The following is a 22108-nucleotide window of genomic DNA, read 5'->3' on the forward strand; positions in this document are numbered from 1 at the left end:
GTATGTACGAGCTCAACTTTTTCCGAACATATGGTAAATCCAATAATTTTAATTAACTATTTATAATTACGATTCCAAATTGCTTAGTTCAAGAATACGTAACTATCCATTCCTATTCTGTGATTTAAGCGTATTTCAATCAAGTTTATTTGACTTTAAACGGGTCCCCTGATGTAAAGTGATCTCTGCCAGAAGAATCACAGGAGCATTGCCGGTCTTTGAGGAAGGTGTACGTGCTTTTATTTTTTAGCTTTAATTTACAAAAAAAAACCCATTTGTCATATCACCGCTCTTCGACAACACTTCCCTTTAAGCCGCGCCTAGTATCGGAATACTGGGTCTCGAAATCTCGATTCCTGCCACCGAATTCCACCTTCGCACGACACGCTACAAGTTAGGATATCATCGCCACCATCTGGATGTGTGGCAGTCCTCCACAGTGCGGTTTTCAAGGAGCTTTCTTCCACGTACTACAAAGTTGTGGAATGAGCTTCCTTGTGCGGTGTTTCCGGGACGATACGACATGGGTACCTTCAAAAAAAGCGCGTAAAAGGCCGGCAACGCTCTTGTGATTCCTCTGGTGTTGCAAGAGAATGTGGGCGGACGGCGGTGATCACTTAACACCACCGTGACCCGTACGCTCGTTTGTCCTCCTATTCCATAAAAAAAAAGTTTACAACTTCATACAAAGCTTTGCTCAAGCCGTCTTTGTCAAGTCGATTTCGCACAATGCCAATTTTTTTACAGCGAACTGGTACTATACTTATTTATTGATCGTGTTTGCTGTACATGACTTTTGCTATTGTATTTATTGATCTGTCCGTACGTAATTCTTCTTATCTTAAAAGCTTGGGGGCACTGACATGAGTATATAAAGTTCGTGAGGTAAGATCGTGATGGTTTACACATTTCATTTATGACGACATATTTAATTTATTATATGGCTCTATGCCTATTATGGCTGCCTTGTCTTTATTTAGGGCGAATACACATTAGGCGTTTTCATGAAGGGTGGAAGAATATTTATGGAGATGAAGGTCAAGTAGTTCGATTTTCTTATTGCTGAAATTCAATAGCGCTCAGCCATATTGGAAGAAAGTGAAAGCGATAATAAAAAAAAAGTTTAAAAAATCACATCGACGTCCATTTCATAAGTGAGTCAGTACACACGCTGAGTCAGTGTAATGCTCGTAAAACGCCTTTATTTTTTATGGAGAGGAACAGGAAGAAAGAGGGAGACAAGCAATAGCTTAATATATAATATATCCAATGCAAAAATAATAACTCCAAACACATACTAAATAATGAATATTAACCAAAAGCGATATTTCTACTTTTACTGCAGTGATTTAAGAAGTCAAAGATTGAAGAAGATATGATTTTTATGAACAAGTACATTTAAGTCGGTATATTTATTACTCGTAGGGAAACAATGTAGTTAATTAACCATGAAGTTATGTCCGAACGTGTAGGATAATATCATCCCGAAAATGTTAGATACTCCTCTTTTTGCAGTAATTTAAATAAGTCAAAGTATGATTTATATCAAGGAGTACCTACATTTAAGTTGGTATCCATATTATCCGCAGGAAAACAATTTACTGTAATAATAATAATACACAATAAATGAACATGCAAACAAGCAAAAACAAAACAAAGGAACTGTTTCGCAAAAAGTGTTAATATTAGAATGGGCGTAAATTGATTATTGATGGTGTTTCTCACAGTCATTACCAAAGCTTCTGGTATTTATATTGATTGTTTACGCAGATGCATTAATATATTTATTTCCTCTATCTTAATAATCTTTATAGTCCATAGCAAATAGCAGTTTATAGTCAAGATCAGAAGGTGACCTTTAAAACCATTTTACAAGTTTTTCTTGTGATATTTTAGTTTTTACGTTTATTTGAAGAATAGCAACGATCTCTTATGTATTATAGTTCAACAACAACCCATTCAGTCCCGTTAATGCCTCGCCTAGAATCGGAATACTCAGTCTCAAAGTCACCTGGACGACAAAACAAAAATTGGCTTCTAAGGAACTGCAGGTCATAAACAGAGCAAGACAATACGAAAAGTATTAAAGCCCGCCCACATTCTAGCGCTGTACAAAGCGCAGGTCCGGTCACATAATATGAAGTTTTTGCTCTCATCTTTCGTCTGGTTGTACCCAAGTACATGTATCACCTAGGACCATTTGACCGTTACATCACAGAGCTGCTAAAATTCCGGGATTCAGTGCTCTGTTAATGGATCAATCACTTGGTGTTGCGTAGGGACATCGTTTTATTGTGTTACTGAATTTATCACAGAGAGTGTTCAAAGAGCTGTTAAACCTATTCCTTGTCATCATCCCGTCTCCCCATCTGAATTGGTGTTCTTCCACAGGAACAATAACTTTCTGCCGCGTTAACACAATCTATGGAATCAAGTTCTTTGTGCGGTGTTTCCGGGACGATACGACATGGACATCTTCACAATAAGCGCGTACTCCTTCTTTAAAGACTGGCAACGCTCCTGTGATTTCTTTGGTGATGCAGGAGAGTGTGAGCAGTGCTGACTTAGCATAAGGTGTCCCGTACGCTATTTTGTCTTGGTCTCCAATGACGTTTATGGATAGGACGTCTTTGTTGGTTCCCATCAACGGAGATGTTATAATGCAAAACTAACCCAGATTAAACCATTTCATTTCATTTAATTTAACATCCCAATTCACTCAACAACCGTAAATAATAATTAATTAGCCGTCTATTTCCATTTATATCATATTTATTAAAGCGCAACCTTGCGAATTTACATATTATATGAATTCAGTTATAACCAAACTATAATAAACACAGAATTCAAAACTAAACTCCCACCTTATATGAAACAAAATATCTAAAGCTGACTCAACGGTAACATTTTGCAAGTTCAATCAAGGTGTGCTTTAATTTAATGGATTCTTTTGTTTGTTCCGTTGTTAATGGTGTTGTTTGTACGTTGGTTTATTAATTGTTTTCATGATATATTACGACCGCCTATTTATAATCCTACAATAGTTACATGCCTTTGTTTGAGCCCACGAGATAATTTGCTGAGACGGATCTTAAATTATGATTGTGACCTTGAAAGCTGATAGACATATTGAGTTAGTAGAGCGATGCAATAAGCAGTTGTGTCTTTTGTTTGTGCTATGATTAACTTTTGTTTAAATGTTTTTTTTTATTACATTGAACGAAGGCAAGGAACCCTTTCTGTGAGATACGACTTGCAATAATTGACCGGTTTTTTGGAGTTACAACGAACGAAGGTGTTAATTCTATACAAAGGTGCTACTGTAAACGTAGTCTTCAAGAGAAGTAGGCAGAGATTGCAAACCTTTTTGCATCACGGTACATTTATTATTTTATTTATTTATTTATACTATTAATTATTTACAGAAAGAATCTTAAAAGCTAACATAGTCCCGCAAAACCGTTTGGACAGTTTGTCTGCAGGATCAAGTCTCTTGTTATACATTAATGCTTATTAGAACATTGAGTTTATACAAGTGTAATTAACAAATATTGATAAAAAATCTAATTTTAATTTTAAGGCAGTGTTGACAATAAATATTTCTTAAGTTTAGTTTTAAATTTTAATACAAGCTCTCTTATTTTTTTATATTATTATTATTATTACTCTCAGTTGCTGGATATTTTTATGGGAATGATTTGGTGAAAAGCTACGGAATGTGTTACAGGAAAGCGATGAAGCGCGTGCTATTTGATTTGACCAATAAGCGCGCCCGGGGGCGGAGAGATGGATGTGAAATGGTGCCAACAAAATATAGCAAGTTGGTTGTCTGAAAAAAATTCTGTTAAGATATTTATAAAAACAATATTTTCTTATGAGAAGACGCAAACGAAAAGTGACTGTCTTGATGGACATTAAAAAAACAGAGGTCTAAAGCTGTGTTGCTGGTTCGGAAGTAAAACAACCGGCAGACAACGAGGTGTCGAAATTTCACAATGTTGTCATGCGAGGCAAATATTTTCTTGTGTAACGCGCAGAACATGAGCGTGATGCGGGTATCAATTGAATTTTGACGTCATGTCCGGTTGTTGACGCTGGAATTTTTAATAAAATGAACAAAATTTAGTCAGAATTCAAAACAGATTCGTTGCAGACAAATGCTAAGACTAGAGCTTGATCAGGGTGATAATCTTATCTAAACAGGACGAGACGAGCAAAACGTGCATCTGATGGTAAATGACCCGTCCTGACTATTAAATTGTAGTGCTCATCAAGATTCTTAATTGAACCCCAATTTACTGAGTGGAATCGCAATTTGCTCTCGTCATCTTTTTTTTATGAGAATAAGGGACGATACGAGCAGGACGTTCAGCTGTCCATTACAATACTCAGGATTCTTGAAAAACTCAAAAATTCTGAGCGCCACTACAATAATTGCGCTCGTCACCCTAAGACATCAGTTCTTAAGTCTCATTTTTCCAGTAATTTCACTAGCAACGGCGCCCTTCAGACCGAAACACAATAATGCTTACACATTACTGCTTCACGGCAGAAATCGGCGCCGTTGCATTACCCATCATCTAACCGGCATCCTGTGCAAAGGAGCCATAAGCTATATATATACCCGAAAAATGAAATGACTTTTTCGTTGTAGTCGGATTTGCAAAGTCTGCCTTAACAATGGTAGATATAATATGATTTTTTTGTATATATGCATGTAACATAAACTAATATTCGACGACCTGTATATCTGAGTGATTAGCGATCCTACCTACTAAGCTAGAGTTCCCGGGTTCGAATCCAGGTAGGTGCAAGAATTTATATGATGAATATGGATGTTTGTTTCCGAGTCATGGATGTTTAAATGTATTTATGTATGTTTATATGAATTTATGTATGTTTAAGTAAGTATATTAACTATATATAACACAGGCTATATATGCTTAACTTGGGGCAAGATAATTTGTGTGAAAAGTGTGTCAATATATATCAATAATATGGTTACTATATAATAAGAAGTCGCGATTTATTTAAGATATTTATAAACGTACGGCATAAAGACACGGGGATATTAGTATGTTGACGTAAGATATTACGTCGTCTTAGAATGCTGGTCGCTAACAGTAATCAAGAAAAACAAGTCTGTGAACAGATTACGTGCTCTAATTACAATCTCTCGTGCATCGAAGCTTAACAGAAAACAATAATGAATTTTTATTGTATTAACATCTTAACCTTAGATCATTTATACGTTATAGAGCCTTTTGCTGCTCGACAACCGATGAAAACAGGCCAGGTTTATCACTTTAGTGTGGGTGACAAGCTACGTCTTACACTCGCGATTATTTTTCGACGATTTCACAGCTGTCACATTCTATCTAGACGTATAAATTAACTACGATCTTAACAATGTATGTTTAAATGTTATCTATATGTATATGTAATAATTTTAATGTCAGCTGTAGTAGTTTGTAGGGGTGCCATACTCAAAAGGTAAAAACGGAACCCTATTGCTAAAGCTGACATCTATAGAGCGTACTTAGATTTTACTCAGACTTTACTTACATTAAACTTAGCTGAGTGTAAGCCAAGCATAATCTTTGATTTTGTTTTCATGCTCATTTGTTAGTTGAAATTACAGTGAGCCCAATAAAAAGTCAAGTTCGTGTTTTATTACACTCAGCTAAGTTAAGTATGAGCAAAGTCAAATCAAATCAAATCAAATCAAATCAAATCAAATCAAATCAAATCAAATCAAATCAAATCAAATCAAATCAAATCAAAATATTTTATTGCAAGTCACATTTTACAGTAGGGTGGTATATTAATGGGTAGACAATATGTGACGCCCTGCAAGGGCACAGCAATGTTATACATAAAATAAATAAGTCTTATACATTTTATACATTCTTATGCTATTAAAAATACACTTGTACTATATTGTAACTAATTTTCACACTTAGTGTAATTAAAAAATTCGGGTAAATCGTAGAAGCAATTTGAAAGTAAAAAATTTTTAAGATGTCTTTTAAATAGAGAATTCTTTATTTTTAATTTCGTTTGGGATGTGATTATAAATTTTTATTGCCATGTGGTGAGGGCTCGATGACACTAATGATATACTTGTTTCGGGAATTTTTAATTTCTTTAAATTTCTATTATTTCGCTTCTAAGTAACTAGCTATGACTAAGTACGCTCGATAGATTTTAGCCAGAGACTCCGCTGTCCTGCAGCCTGTCTGAACTGTCTCTCATGAACCGTGACAGACAGTTGAAATTCTCACAGATAATATATTTCTGTTGCTGCTATAACAATAAATACAAAAAAAAAAACACAATAAAATAATATTTATTTAAGGGGCTGCCCCTGGCATATATACTCTCTCTTCACAGTCGTTCCCTCATTGCTGAGGATCGTGACTCCGCTTAAGTTCGTCTACAGCTTTCCTCCATCTGTTTCGGTCTGTCGCATGGTGGAGTGCGATGCTGATGGGTTGGTTAGTCTGCTCGGATATTTGATCAGACCAGCGTCGTGGGCTCTGGCCTCTTGGTCTCTTTCCCTCAATTTTCCCGGTGACCATCAAACGTTCTAGGCTATCAGCACCGCGTCGTGCAATGTGGCCAAAGTATCTATCTCATCATCCGCTGCAGACATGTAGTGGATAGACGTGGACTGCTCCCTATTTTTAGCTGTTTAAGGATCGAGGCGTTAGTGCGGTAAGCCGTCCATGGTATCCTTAGCATGCGGCGCCAGCACCACATCTCAAACGCGTTAATCCGTTGTCTGTCAATCGATTTCAGGGTCAAAGTTTCAGTTCCATAGAGCGCGATGGGAAAGACAAGAGACGGGGGATACAATAACTGTGATTTTTTTTGCCATTTTTATATACGGCTTAAAGATGGTAGGGAGCCCTTCGTGCGCGAATCCGGCTTTCACTTGGCAATTGTTTTCTGCCGTGAAGCAGGAATGTACGAGCATTATTATATTTAGTTCGAAAGGGTCTCGTAGTTAGTGACATTACTGGGCTAATGAGACTTATCATCTATGTCCCAAATGACGAGCATAATTTTATAATCTACATGACAGCTGTTATAATAAAAGATACAATAAATAACTAAACAATAATTTTAGAATATTTATTCTGTAAAACTGTACATTGTAAGTATTTTAAATTTGTGGATGAGTGCCGGTCCACCACATTTTTCAAGGAGCTTTCTTCCACTTTCAACCAAGTTGTGGAATGAGCTTCTTTGTGTGGACTTCCGGGACGATACGACCTTCGAAAAAGCACGCACTTTTGTAAAACGCCGGCAATGCTCCTGTGATTCCTCCGGTGTTGCAAGAGAATGAGGGCGGCGGTGATCATTTAACAACAGGTGACGCTTGATTATCCTCTCCTTCCATAAATAAAAATGTAAAAATAATTTGCGATCTTTTATCTATTGACTAAAACAACCTAAACGTGACGACCATGTTGCCTGTTGTGTGTGACGTCACATTATATCAAACATCTGTTGCTTATATTTTTTTAGTTAGTACCGTATAAAAGAGTATTTTGTTGTTTATTTTGACTGACTGTTTGAGCGCAACATTTTAAATTTATTTTATTTAAAAAGGCATAAAAGGCATTTATTTTCTCACAATTGATTCCTTTAGAATTATTTTTGATGTCTTTTCAAATAACTACTAGATACTACTACCGCTTCGGAAACAAATGGCGCTCTGAGAGAAAAGAAGCGGCGCAAGAAACTCTACCAGCATTCTTTTTTTGCGCTCTTTTCAATAAAAATATACAATATTGTACAGTCATTTCTATCGCTATAAAATAATCACAATCTATTCTAGTCTATAATTCAGCAGTGGAGTAATAGGATTTACGACAGAGCCATTTTTTTATAAAACATTTAAATTTATTTACTTATAGATAATACCTGAACAGTGGCTGGGACTTTATTATAGAAGTGTATACATTTACCCTTAAAGCTATTATGTATCTTACGAAGCCTACTAGAATTAGTTACAAGCAATCCCTTATTTCTATTGTTATAATAATGATAATCACTATTAAGAGCAAAAAAGGTGACCATTTTTCGTGATTTTTGTTTATTAAAAGAACACCAATTCACTGAAAAAATTTATGTGAGAGGATAAAATAAATAATTGTAAGACACTTTTTGAATAGGAATCAAGTAGCCAATTGCGATTCGATCAAGGTAAGCCTTATAACACGATCCTTTGATTCCCCGAGTATCAATGAACTGCGTTAACAAACGATTTATTCATTTCTGTGAATAAACAGTGGTTATAATGTTTTCTCTTCTATTATAACTAATCTTTTTTCATCGTTACAATCACGAACACTCGACGCTTACAATTTAATTACTCTAGTATTTCATTAACGGGGAACGACTCGTTGTTACTTACGTCACATTGTTAATTGTCTATTAGTATATAGTGTCTGGAAAACCGAGCCTCGGATTTTTAAGAAGGTACAAAGCTTGAACAAAATAAAACTAATAGGACATCTGGTTTCGAACCGGGGTCTTCTGCTTTCCGGATCACTCAATGTCCCATCTGAGCTATTATAGTCTTCTATATAGTGACAAAATTTACCTTTGTATTGTAATGTTATTATAGCTTTGTTCTCATTAAACACGGGTAAAACATTTTTTTTTTAAATTGAAACCTAGCTAGATTTAGCCCCCGAAACTACCCGTTTACAAAATTTTATTAAAATCGTTGGAGCCGTTTCCGAGATTCAGATTATCTTATATATAAAATGCTCGTGTCACAATGTTCGTTCCCGGACTCCTCCGAAACGGCTTAACCGATTCTCATGAAATTTTGTGAGCATATTGAGTAGGTCTGAGAATCGGCCAACATCTATTTTTCATACCCCTACAGTAACATACCCCTACAAAAGTAACTGTTGATGTATTTTACATACATCAACAGTTACTTTTGTATCGCGATTTTAATATCGGCAATACAACGTTTGCTGGGTCAGCTAGTATATTTATAGACAAGAATTGCTCTTTTGAATTTGAATCGAATTGAAAGATATAGTGCTACTAAAAATCTAAGCGCTGACAGCTATTTTCTTCCACTGTTTTAAATTATCAATGTGTACGTTAGCTAGTGCTAAGCTAGTTTATTAATATTCAAAATACAAATAACGCACTAGTTGAATGTAGAGTTCAGGAATGCGATAGTGATGTGATCTAATTATAATTGATCGTCATGAATGTATCGATAAAATTAAACAAATATTAATTTTTGCATAATTTTAATCTAATAATTAAATCTCAAAATTATGTTCCGCCTTTCTTTAAGACAATATGTCTAAAACATTTTTCGCCATTTCTCGTGCTTGGTGATGAATGAAAACTCGTTTTTTTTTTGGAACGGAACCTAATGGAGTCCGATCAGTCATTTTTAAAATAAAATTAAAATACACATGATCTCAACTTTAGTATTAACGCTATAACATGGGAAGCGTACGATAACTGTCGCTCTTTACCTCAGGAGCCCTATTACGAAAATCGAAATACGAAGTTTCGGTTGACGGATCGTACATTTTTCTATTACGAAAGTGTTTCGAATCCGAAGATCGAAACGAAGTTCGAGATTAGACATTTTGTCTTTCGTTTACCTTATTCCCAAATTCACTCGACACTTACGTTTTCGTTGTTTGACATTTTTATGGTCGTAACAACAACGTCACTTTTAACGACAGACTTATATGTTTCGTTTTAGATAAAACATATTTATTTTATTATAAAATGGCACGTTTTCAATGTACGAAGAGGTCTTCTTGTACGGAGATAACCTTGAAAGAGCAAGAGAGCGACGTCGACTCCGGCAATATTTATTAAATAAACAAATTCCCGATGGTTGATTCCCTAATTTGTTATGAATTATCGCCATAATCATACTTTATTTGAAAAACTTTGTGAAGAGATTATAGTAATAAAGCCACTATAAAAATACGAGAGGGATTGATCCCTCTATCAAATAATAAATAAGTTTTATTAGTTATAAAGGAGCTCCATTACAAGCCAGGAATGGTCGCAAAGATCACAAATCACAGTCGCATGTTGTGTTTTACATAACATGTGTGTTCAGTCGGGGAAGATGAAATGCAAAGCAGGATGAACCAATAGCATGACCACCACGCACACGAAATGAGGTAATACAATAATTACTCAACAGAAATTTAAGAATAATAATCTACTAGATATAACTATTATTGCAATCTGCCTGTAAGTGATAAAATAAAAAGATAAGATGAAGACTAGTCTGTTCAATATTCAACAAATTATATTCTAATAAATCATAAAAATTTGTGTATAGTCGTGTAAACACAAAAAAATATTATTTCTTTTGTTGCAGATAAAGAGAGAGATTTTTGTACATATAAATAAAAAAAGGGATTAAATTTATCATATATTATATTTTTAAAATTATTATTTAGTTCTTTTACTTTCGCCCAGGATGCCTTCTAAATTTTTCTGAAATCTATAAGTAAGTATTTCTTGTTATATATTAATAATTAAATACTACTATACTAATTAATATTATAAATTGTTTTTTTTTGTGTGAGTGTTTTTTTATTGCTAATAAAGTGTTTCTATTCTATTCTAAATAATACTTACTCGCATATAACTTTCACATTACTTCTGAAAAAATTTAAACTAAAAAACCGCGAAAGTATGTTAAACTACCAGAGACTAAATAAAAATATAATGCAGTAGATGACATGATACGGCAAATTTAATTTAACTAATAAAGCATATTTTCTTGCAGTAAAATAGGATTATTTTTTAAATAGATAACTTAAACGGAATATAAAGCAATTCCATTATTTAAATACATGTTAACACAACGAAAAACTTATTTTTAAATTTCTAATTTGCTATCGGTTTTGGCACGATTTACCGGTAATATAAGTATGTACATTCATATCATCTTTGTACAATTTTTTTATGTCTACGGTTCCGAAACGAATTACGTCCGCACTATTCGGATCCGAAGTACTTTGGTAATAGGATTTAAATCGAAGTTCGTCGTTCTTTCGTTTCGGACCGAAACTACGTATTTCGGTTTTCGTAATAGGTGCCCAGGCCCCGACTGCATTCAACTCGCGCGATATCTGTATTTATAGGAGCTAATGCCAAACGTGGTTGACGACAACTTACGACGATTGTAACCCAGTTTGACTGACAAGCTTACAACTTGTCATTCGCTCACTTCTATCTTGCTGTATCTCTGTTAGACATGCTCTTCTGTCTCGCACGCTTTGGTTGTTTATATCCTAGTGTATAGAAAGTCTATGACATGTTTTTTTTATGAAAATAAAGGACGTGACGAGCAGGACATTAAGCTGATGGTAATTGATACACCCTGCCTATTACAATGCAGTTCCACTCAGGATTCTTGAAAAACCCAAAAATTCTGAGCGGCACTACAATTGCGCTAGTCACCTTGAGACATAAGATGTTAAGTCTCATTTGCCCAGTAATTTCACTAGCTACGGCGCCCTTCAGACCGAAACACAGTAATGTTTACACATTACTGCTTCACGGCAGAAATAGGCGCCGTTGTGGTACCCATAATCTAGCCGGCTTCCTGTGGAAAGGAGCATGTACCACCAGTAGATACAATATCAACAAAAAGAAAGTTAGAGCTATGTAGAATAGTTAAAAGATCGTAATATTATTTAGTAACAAACCCTATAAGATGTTTGGATATTTTGTATTCTTTTAAAAGAACGTGAAAAAAAGAATATACCTACTCACTCAGAGCTCAATTTGTTTTCGAAACAGAAGTCCATAGGAATCAATTTCAAGGAAAGGAATGCATTTTATATTAATGCGAAAGAATTAAGAAAGTACAACACGTGCATTAGGAGTAAATTAATAATACACATGTACCGTTGCGTGCTCGTTGAACTAAAACTGTATGTAGTGTTAGAACAAAAGCAGCAATGTAGATGTTGCAACTGTTGTTTGTTTTCGTAATAATTTAACTTTCACGCGTGTTGCGGAACTGGTTAGTGTTACTGGGGAGCCGGAAATTTGAGCTTAATGTTTGCATTTGTATATGTTTCCAATCGGAATATTCATTAGTGATCTTATGTATCGTAATAATTTTGCTAACTTTATGACATTGTTTATTTGTGTCAGCTCCGAGAAGTTTGCGAACATCAAAGAAGAATTTTATACAAATGGAAAAATCTGTTGAAAATTAGTAGTAGCACTGCGTCACGCGCTAGACGGACGCGAACACGAGTAATTTTGTTTTAGCGATTGAATTGTAAATATTTTGCAAAGAAAACTTTAAGTTAGTTACACATTTTTATAATTTAAAGGGACACTTACTTGAAATACGACTCTCCATCCTTTTTAAGTTTGGATATGCTATTTGAACAGTTTTTCACTAAACACTTTGTCATTGCGTGGCGTTGTATTCAAAGCGCGGTCGAAACGAAAACTCTTCCTAATAGAAGCGTAGGCATAGTTTTACCCCAGACAATTTTTGAGCGTTCTTGTGAGTCTAGTCGTAAATTGTAGGAACGTCAATGGTTTCTTTTTATAAACTTCAAAAAAAAAGCTCAGCGGGTTCTAACATTTTAAAACACACCTAAGCTATAGATTCCTTGAGTCAATAGTTAATTTGGCTGTTGTGTTGAAAAGTATATACCTACGTAAATATAACTATATTATGTGTACGAATTATTAATATTTATCTAAGTTTTTTGATGTTTGATAGTTAATTCACCAACTTTGATATGATACACGAGTATCAGTAGTATAGTAAAAAAATATCTAATCGCATTGGTGGTGTTATTCAGTAAACAGTTTTAAAATATAGTAATAATGTAATAAAAATATTGTTCGTTAAAATTATCTTATGTAAATTACAAGGTTTGTTCTGTATTATTATACCTTCACGCTAATGCTCAACCCAAAACTGACACACAGCATACAAAAGTACTTTCTTTAAAGACCTTCGAAACAAGGTGAAGGTTATAAAGGTTGAAAACCAGTAATTGTCCTCAAAAAACGCCCTGAATTTTAAGCAAGCGTGTTATATACATCTTGTTACAAATATATGTTACATTCCAAACCAGATCTGTGCTTTTAACTGTTAGACGCGGTTTTTTATGAGACTATAATATTTAAATATGTGGCTTATACGCTGAAACCAAAGATGAATGCTGAAACAAAACAATTTTACTTACTTTGTTATTGTTTAGTCAACGATTTCCACCGTCTCTTACTTGCCACAAGTTCAAATAACTAAGTAACACTAACTAAAGAAAACCCGGAAAACTTGTATAGGTAACTGTATCGCTTCTAATTATTAAAGTATGCAGTTAGTCTTATAATAATATAATATTGACACACTTTTTACACAAATTATCTTGGCCCAAATTAGGCATATATAGCCTGTGTTATGGGTTGTACTTACTTAAACATACATAAATACATATGACATGACGCGGAAACAAACATCAATATTCATCATATAAATGCTTGCACCTACCGGGATTCGAACCCGGGACCTCTAGCTTAGTAGGTAGGATCACTAACAACTCTGCTCATAGCTTTTTAAACTTATTTCTTATGCAAGTAATTTCGATTATACGCCGCAAGTTCATTATAACTAGAACCATAAATAAATCGCTTAGTTTGTTTAACTCGATGGTGTCTCCAGGTTCAAAAACAAAACTATTATTTCATCATCTTACTATACGCCACAAGTTCAAGTATCATTACTCGTTACCAATATTAAAAAACGTTAGTATAGTAAAGGTTACTATAACTTATTGTGATTTTTATACTGGAATCGTATGAAAACGAAACCTTTATTGATTATATAAGCAAATTAGCACTCAGTCTCACTAATTTTGAATTTTATTATAATTAAGAATTAAACAAAAGTATTTTATTTTGATTAACCAAAACAGTCTTGGTACATTTAAAATTCTTGCGAAATTTTATTTCATTCATTTTAAATTTTGCAAGTTACAAAATCGTTCTCTTTCAACATACTCATTGCAAGGTTGTCTTATAATAATTGTAATAAATACCTATTCTGTATAATTATATGCAAATGAAGTTTAGCATCCGCGTATTAAAATGATTTCAATAATCTCAGTGACTGAATTATATTAATTTAATCATTGCACACGACTGTGTTCACAGACTGTGTCTTTTTTTGTAAATTATTTGCGAAATACGTAGGGTATTAATAATATGTATTTAAAAATAACATATTTACATTCTAGATTTAAATATTTTACGACGAGGCTACGTACTATACTTTTAAAAATATAGTATAACGATTAAAATAAATATTTAGATAATCTGTATTATATTTTGCAGTGGGTGTCAATTTAAATTTAAAAATACTCATAAGCAAACTTTCCAACATTAGAATATACATATCTTTTTTGATTTTAATGAAAGAAATGCATGGGTATAACATCTAGAATTTTTATATTTTTTTATTTTATAACATTTATATAATATTTTTTTTTAATTTAATTACATTTTATCTCGGTCAACGGATCAGCCTAGCTATCCAACGCGGAAATCTTGGTACGCTTCCACGTAATGATAGTTTTAATTTTTTGTAGTCATAGTATTATACAAATGATTTAAGTTTTCTTTAGTGTTAATTCCGCCAATATTTGTTTTTTTTTTAAAACAATTCTCGTCTCGACGAAATTTTGGCGAGATAACACGTCCTGAGAATGCCTCGTGTAGAGGCGAAACACGTGTCGAATTGTTTTTAAAAACAAATATTGGCGGAATTTACAATAAAGAAAACTTAAATCATTTGTATAATTATGGATTTCCGCAAAGTAACGCCTAATTCAATAAATTTTCCAGTCATAGTATTGTAAATATAGTTATAAATCAAAATGATAACTGAATTAAATATTCTTACTAGACGACATATGTAATAATAATAGAAGTACACTTAAGATTTTAGCAATTCGCTTGAAGTTTTGTTCTTATACGCAATGTATCCTTTATAGGATAAAGATACATTTACTTACTTAAATGTCATTTTGAGGACAGCTGCTACGCGTAGGATTTCAAATACATTTAGCCACAGAATGAACCATTGATTACACGTTTTATAGTTACCTTAAATCGCCGCAAATCAGATTCATTTTCAAACGTACTCAGATCGTCAGAGCGGTGGACTAATAATACATCGATGAATTAGTAGTAGAACTCAGGTCTGAGGTGAGCGACCATAATACGATAGCATAATATGCGCCATTTTATAGGTACTTAGCTATTTATTTGATGCTTTAAGGTGCTGTAAGGTCGATCACCGCTCGCACATGACAGATGACAGACTTACCAACTTATTTTGCCTATTTAGGTACCTAATTGTAATGTGTACATTTGATTTTTTTATCTAAAAATGATGCTTATCCGTGTTGTAAAGCGACTCTTACTCCGATCAAACAATGATCGAAAGTAATATATGTAGGTACATATGACATAGGATAGGCGAAGAAAAGGAAAATAAATTTACCTACTTAGATTCCGAAACGTGGCACATATGTCGGGCTCGGGTATAAACACCCCCAACTGACTAAAAACCTCTTCTGTGCTGTCAGCCCTAAAGGCTTATACAGCAACATAGGACGTGGGCCGTGGAGGTCGCAAATGCTACGCAAGACAGTTGCGGTGCGTCTCTTAAGGAGACTCAAACCTCGGACTGGCTGTGTGCTTGTAGGAAGGAGAGAAGATCGCTTACGATATAATATGATCTGATAGTCCGATGGACTTTTCACAAAAGAGATAAAATTGACAATCGACAGCTTATCTACTTCGAGGTTTCCTCACGCCCGTATGGAAAGGTTTCGTACGTAAAGTGCAAATTGACACACGCCTGCATAAATCTTAATGTAACTAATGCAAACGAGATACCGCTCATTATTTTCGGTGTTCCAATATCCTGAACGTACTGTGTAGTGTTGACAGCAGTGGACATGGAGTTAGACTTATGAATCGGCCTTTATGAGAAGTAAAGGCTCGGTCAAACCCTATTGTAGATACAATATACAGACCTTTCATTCTTTTTATGTTACAGGGCTTTCAAAATACTTCCGTGTGCGAGAAACGGGAAAATCAAAATTTATCTTTCTTTTTAAATTTATTTTTCTTATTAGAGATAAAATACAGAAATATAGGTATAATTAAATATAATTATAATTTATAAAAGAATTTCAAAGTTAATCTTTATTCACGTTGCAATTCATAGTTTCAAATGAATAAATCTATTCTAGCTTTAAAACAATTTTATGAATATAAACACGGACCATTGTCTTCAACTTCGTAAGAAAACATCCGGAAATATTTGTGAAAAATTTACTTAAAAGATGTTTTATATAAATCCTCCTTAAAAACAGATATTCGAATGTTACCTACGACTGTATATGAGGTATCAAATATGAACCAAAATGGCGCTTTCCACTAAAAAATCATAACAAAACGTCTCCCGGTATTCGTTTTTCATTCATAAGATTTAGTTCCTAATTCCGGATGAACAGGGTTTTAAAATAAGATTAAATAAATAGGAAACAGGCGCCCCGTTCTATATATATATATTATACAGATGACATTATTCTTTTTTAAAATAGTTCAAAAGAGGTATCGTGTTAATTATTCTGAATAAAACATTGTACATAGATATAACACAGAGTAAATCAATTAATATAAACACTTCTTGTAGCTTTCTGTATTCGATTAAGTAATGAATCTCGTTTAAATCTTTTCTAGCGCAGAAATGTGGAACGGATGAGCACACCATAACTGGCAATTTAAAATAATTTATAATGTATCAAACGATTTTACTATCTGTGTCAGGCAATGATATAATCATTTTAATAATATTATATTATTATATGTATACTATTTTGTAGGTTTTTAGGTGAAACAACTTAATTTGCCGCTCTGTTCGAAACCTTATCTACTTTCTAATAAATTTTCAATACATATTTATTGACAATATAAGCATAACTTAAAGTTATGCTTTAATTATTAATAAACAGTGTTTTGACTAATATTATTTTTAAATAATTCATTTGATAAATAATTCCTATCTATTATTTTTCGAAGTCCGTAAAATATATTTTAAGGAACGCCTACCAATCCTCAAAATACTAACATTATAATATGTCTATTTAAAAAGTTAAATATTATTATAGAAAATATGACATAATAAAGTTGATAATAATTTAATTTCTCTGTGATTATCATTAAGTAGATATAAATAAATTAACTTACGTTCAAGTGTAGTGTAATATGTAGTATCGAAAATCCTCCGATGTTATAAGACCACGTTCACACACTCGTCCAAATGAACGATTTCAAATTCACTTGCTGTTCGTGAATGTCTCACAGGCAGCCGCGTTCACCGACGAACACCGACTGACATTCACAGATCCCTTCCCTACTAGTTCATTCCCCTAACGTCGGTCAATACCGTACCGTAACCCCCTCTTTTTTAATTCAGGTTTGGCACTTCCAAATATCGATGATAAGTTCGAGTCCATTTCCAACTGAGAATTCCGTACCAAAATCAATATAAACCTTCTGTCGAAATACAGTCAAGTTTTAAGATTTCGCTATAATATAAGTCGCATGTTCTGTATTATTTTTTTTAATTATCAAGTAACTAACTTAGTATATAATATATACTAGCTGACCCAGCAAACGTTGTATTGCCGATTTTAAAATCGCGATACAAAAGTAACTGTTGATCGTAGATGGGAGAAAATTTGAAGTTGTATGTATTTTTAATGCTCACTCATAATCAAACAAATTTAAAAAAAAATGTCAAAATTTAAAAAAAAAATTCGTGTGGACCACCCTTAACATTTAGGGGGATGAAAAATAGATGTTGTCCGATTCTCAGACCTACCCAATATGCACTCAAAATTTCATGAGAATCGGTCAAGCCGTTTCGGAGGAGTTCAATGTTTAACACCATGACGCGAGAATTTTATATATTAGATTTAGATCTTTGTGCATGGAACATCATTCATTTTTGTATCTGCAGATTATACTTTTGTAGCTAGTATCGTTTTACTTGTTACTTAGAATTAGTTTAGTCAAATTGTTCCAAATAATTTATTTATTTAGTTAGTTATTATTTTAAATAGTCAAAGGATTTACGTTAAAGTAATGTTTGCTTTCGGTATGCAATTAAAGGGAGCCTCAGAGTGACGGATGCAGTGTGAGGTAATAGGGTTCCTATGGCGGAACACTTTGTGATTACATAAGCTTTAGGTTGTTTTGTAACAACGCAACTCATGTTCCCGTTATAAAGTCTAATTGAGTCTACAAAGGAGCACTATCAGCTAGAGTAGAATTCACCAGAGTAATTTGTTACAAAACTATAATTACTATATATTATATGATGTTGTAAATGTTATTTATTTTATTTTATTTTTATTTTATTTATTTATTAAAAGTAATCAACAGCGTACACAACAATAATTGTTGTGTTTACAAAATTAACCTAGGTTTTACATAAAGCCACTAAGGATTACATAAATTTTAAATTATAAAAAGAAATCATATATTTACAGAATAGACTTAAAAATGTACTATATATACTAACAAATAAAAGATTACAATAGCGCGCGCGTGTCTGTGTGTGTGTGTGCGTGTGTGGTGTGTGTATGCGTGTGTGGTGTGTGTGTGTGCGTGTGTGTTTGTGTGTGTTGCGTTACCTATTATTATTATTTTTTACGATGATGTTTTATTATTTCTGTTTTTAACTTAATTTTTGATAAGTGAAATACGTCAAACTCAGCGTACTGTTTATTATAAATTCGTGACAGACGCGGAATTATGGAATTTTGGGCATAATTTGTATTAGGTTTGGGAACATGTAAAAGGCGCGTGTGACGCGATCTTAAAGATTGAGCGTTTAATGAAAAGGCTGAAAGTAGACTAGGACAGTCGATGGAGCCACTCAAAATTGCTTGCAGAAGGTTTTAAGACGATTTATTTTTTATTTATTAAGACGATACATTAGGCAGTGGTCATAATTCCCATACAAACGTTCTTCGCTCTTATCTCCTTGGGTTTTAACTCTAAATTATTTTCAAATTAAATTAATATCAAAATTGCCTGTCGCTTTGTTTTGTTAATTTTGATATTTTTGCTACCAGAGAACTTATAAGTGTAAACAATTTGTTATTTTGAAAGTGATAATATCATTCCCTCACTTCTGCGATTAATTATACAAATTAACTCTCAGGTTGCGAATATTGGGGTTGAGCAGGTAATCAACTGTAAAGTAGATCTTGTATATGAAGCCACAACCTGAGTGTTGAACAAGACATATCAAGATTAACGAACCATGCGTCACTTGAACGGTTGGCTCAGTTGGTAAGAGCGCTCGGACGGAATCCGAGATGTCGCATAATTCCAAAATTTTGGTTACAAATTTTATTTGTATAACATATAAGTGCTTGAAACAGCTTAATTATAGAGGCCGCTAACAGAAGCCAAACTTACAAGTCCAGTAACCATAATCTAAGATATAGAAACAGTCCGACACATCCTTCACATTCATTTCCGAAAATTTTCCATTTTTCTATTTCATACAGCGTGCTTATAATAAATGCAGTCATGTTTGTAATAATATATAATCTGGGACTGGGCTATACTTAGAACTCATTACTTAATAGAGCATTCTATTTATAAAAACTGCTTAAAGATAGTTAGCCCTCTGTGACTTGTAGGTTATGGGGTCTTATTTCAGTATTTTGAATACGGAATCCCAAACAACTTTAAGATCCATCATGTAACCATCATTTTTATTACCACGCTTAGCATAATAAATTTAGGCACGCACAATAAATATTCAGCGAACAGTTCGGATGCTTTTAAGAATTAATATTTACTACTTAATGTTGTTACTACCTGTTCTTGTGTTCTTGCTTATTTGCATTGATTTAATCGAGTTTTTATTGCAAATTTAAAATCCGCTGGGATGTTATTCCAATTGGAATTGTAATTATTTGGTGGTATTTGAGCATTATTCGATTGGTGGGACTATTTGATAGATAGATTTCGACACGCCAACAAGCCACCCGATCAAAAAAGTTAACACTTGTTCCGAGTTTAACAGAAACTATTAACAAGTTATCGAGTTTTGGGTCGATATTCTTTTTGCTATAGCACGAGGAAGTGTACCTAGAATTTTGGCAGCATTTTCGCGTTGGATAGCTAGGCTGATCCGTTGACTGAAATAGCTGCCAACGCTTGGGTGGCCAGTAGCCCTATTGTGGCTCGTAGATAGTTCTTTGTATATTATGTTATTATGATGACAAATCATGCTATTTTTATATTCGACTAGCTGTTACCCGACCATCCGCATTTACCAGGTTAACCAAACAGTTTAATATCAATTCGATGTATGGTTTGATAAATTATTTATTAATACGGCTTTACTCACGTTGTTGTCGGTGTCGGTACCGACTAGTGTCGGACCATTCGGAAGTCCTTCATCAGGGTGAGTGTGGTGGGTTCGCGATAACGTCCCACCTCTTACTGCGGACTTGGGCTCGTAGTGCGCGGCTGGACAGGGCAGGAGGTGCTATGGGCGCGGGGTGCGCCGGTGATGACGAGCACGGTTTCATTGAGTCACTATTGGTATCCACGGGTGCACAGAATGTACTCACAATGTCCACTACGTGATCATCGGCACTATGGGTCTTATTGCGAGACGCGTTTTGTAGCACTGGTTTCCAAGTAGTTGGCAGAGCCTAACCCTTGCTCTATTAAAATTAGATCGACGGTCAAATTCTATGGCTTCCAGCAGCTTGCGAGACACAAAGTTTTTATTGCGAGCCAATACTTTCACCCTATCGAACCTAATATAATGAGAAGTGTCGGAGCTTAGGGCGTGCTCTGCCACTGCCGAGGTGTTGCTGTCTAACTTACGTACACTGCGGATGTGCTCGGTGAGTCTGGTTTTTATGTTGCGTCCCGTTTCACCAATGTAGCTTTTGCCGCACCCGCATGGAATTTCGTAGACGCCAGGGCTCTCTAGAGGGTCCCGATCCTTAGGAGATCGTAGAAGACTACCAATCAGGGGGCGGAAAATTGTCCTAATACTATATCTACGGCGTAATAGGTGTCCAATTTGATCCGTTACCCCTCTCATCTAGTACGGTACGGTAGATATGCCGGGACCCGCTCCACATGTTGAGGCCGCTGTATGATGGTCGGGTTTGCCAGTCGATAACACTGTCGCCAGTTGTAACCATTGCTCTCCAACACTTGCCGCACGTGTCTCAATTCTGATTCAATAAATTGCGAATCGCACAAACGAAGGGCGCGATTAATGAGAGTGCGTTGTACAGACGACAAGTTCGACAGATGGTGATGGGAATCTGCTTTTACTGATCGGTATGTGTGGGTTTTCTAAATACCATATGCACCAGGCTATCACTGGATTCGCGTTTCACCAGTACATCTAAAAATGGGAAGGTTACATCTTTTTCTTCCTTTATAGTAAAACCTATCTTCAGATGCATTTAGTTCAGGTGGTCAAGTAGTGTCCTTACTCCTTTCCTGGGAACAGAGGCAAACACATCGTCTACATATCTCTACCAGTATCTTGGTTTTATTGGCGCATTCTTAAACGCTTCCTCCTCGAAATGTTCCATAAATATGTTGGCCACGACTGGTGCTATAGGTGAGCCCATTGTCACTCCATCTATCTGATAGAATCATTCTATAAGATAGAAATCCCCTCGCCAGACGAAATAGCTACTAGTAAGGCAGAACTCTATTAAACCCATGTACTCAGTAGGTATGTTATTGGCAATTAAAGATGGTACTACTTGTACATTACTGAAAAGAGACGCCACGTTGAAGCTAACCATTATCTCCTCGTTACAGATTTTAATATCCTCTAATAGATGAATGAAATATGTGGAGTCTTTTACAAAGCTCAGTGTTTTTCCGGTCACCGTCTGCAAAATATTTGCCATGTGACGTGAACTTTTATACGTAGGCGCGGCAATTTGACTCACAATGGGACGTAAAGGCC

General features: G+C 34.6%; 1 protein-coding gene across 2 annotated transcripts in view; it reads right to left on the reverse strand.

Annotated features, from left to right (window-relative positions):
* LOC126970994 (alpha-N-acetylgalactosaminidase) overlaps positions 1–17488 on the reverse strand; it is a 68744-nt gene extending 51256 nt beyond the window's left edge. The window contains exon 1 of one of the 2 annotated variants that reach the window (XM_050817163.1): positions 17320–17488. The gene's annotated coding sequence lies outside the window, so the exon portion shown is untranslated. The remainder of the gene's footprint in view (positions 1–17319) is intronic. The other variant, XM_050817164.1, reaches the window with a different exon arrangement.
* Positions 17489–22108: the final 4620 nt, after the last annotated feature.

This window comes from Leptidea sinapis, chromosome 22 (assembly GCF_905404315.1).
Source record: "Leptidea sinapis chromosome 22, ilLepSina1.1, whole genome shotgun sequence".
NCBI classification, from domain to species: domain Eukaryota; kingdom Metazoa; phylum Arthropoda; class Insecta; order Lepidoptera; family Pieridae; genus Leptidea; species Leptidea sinapis.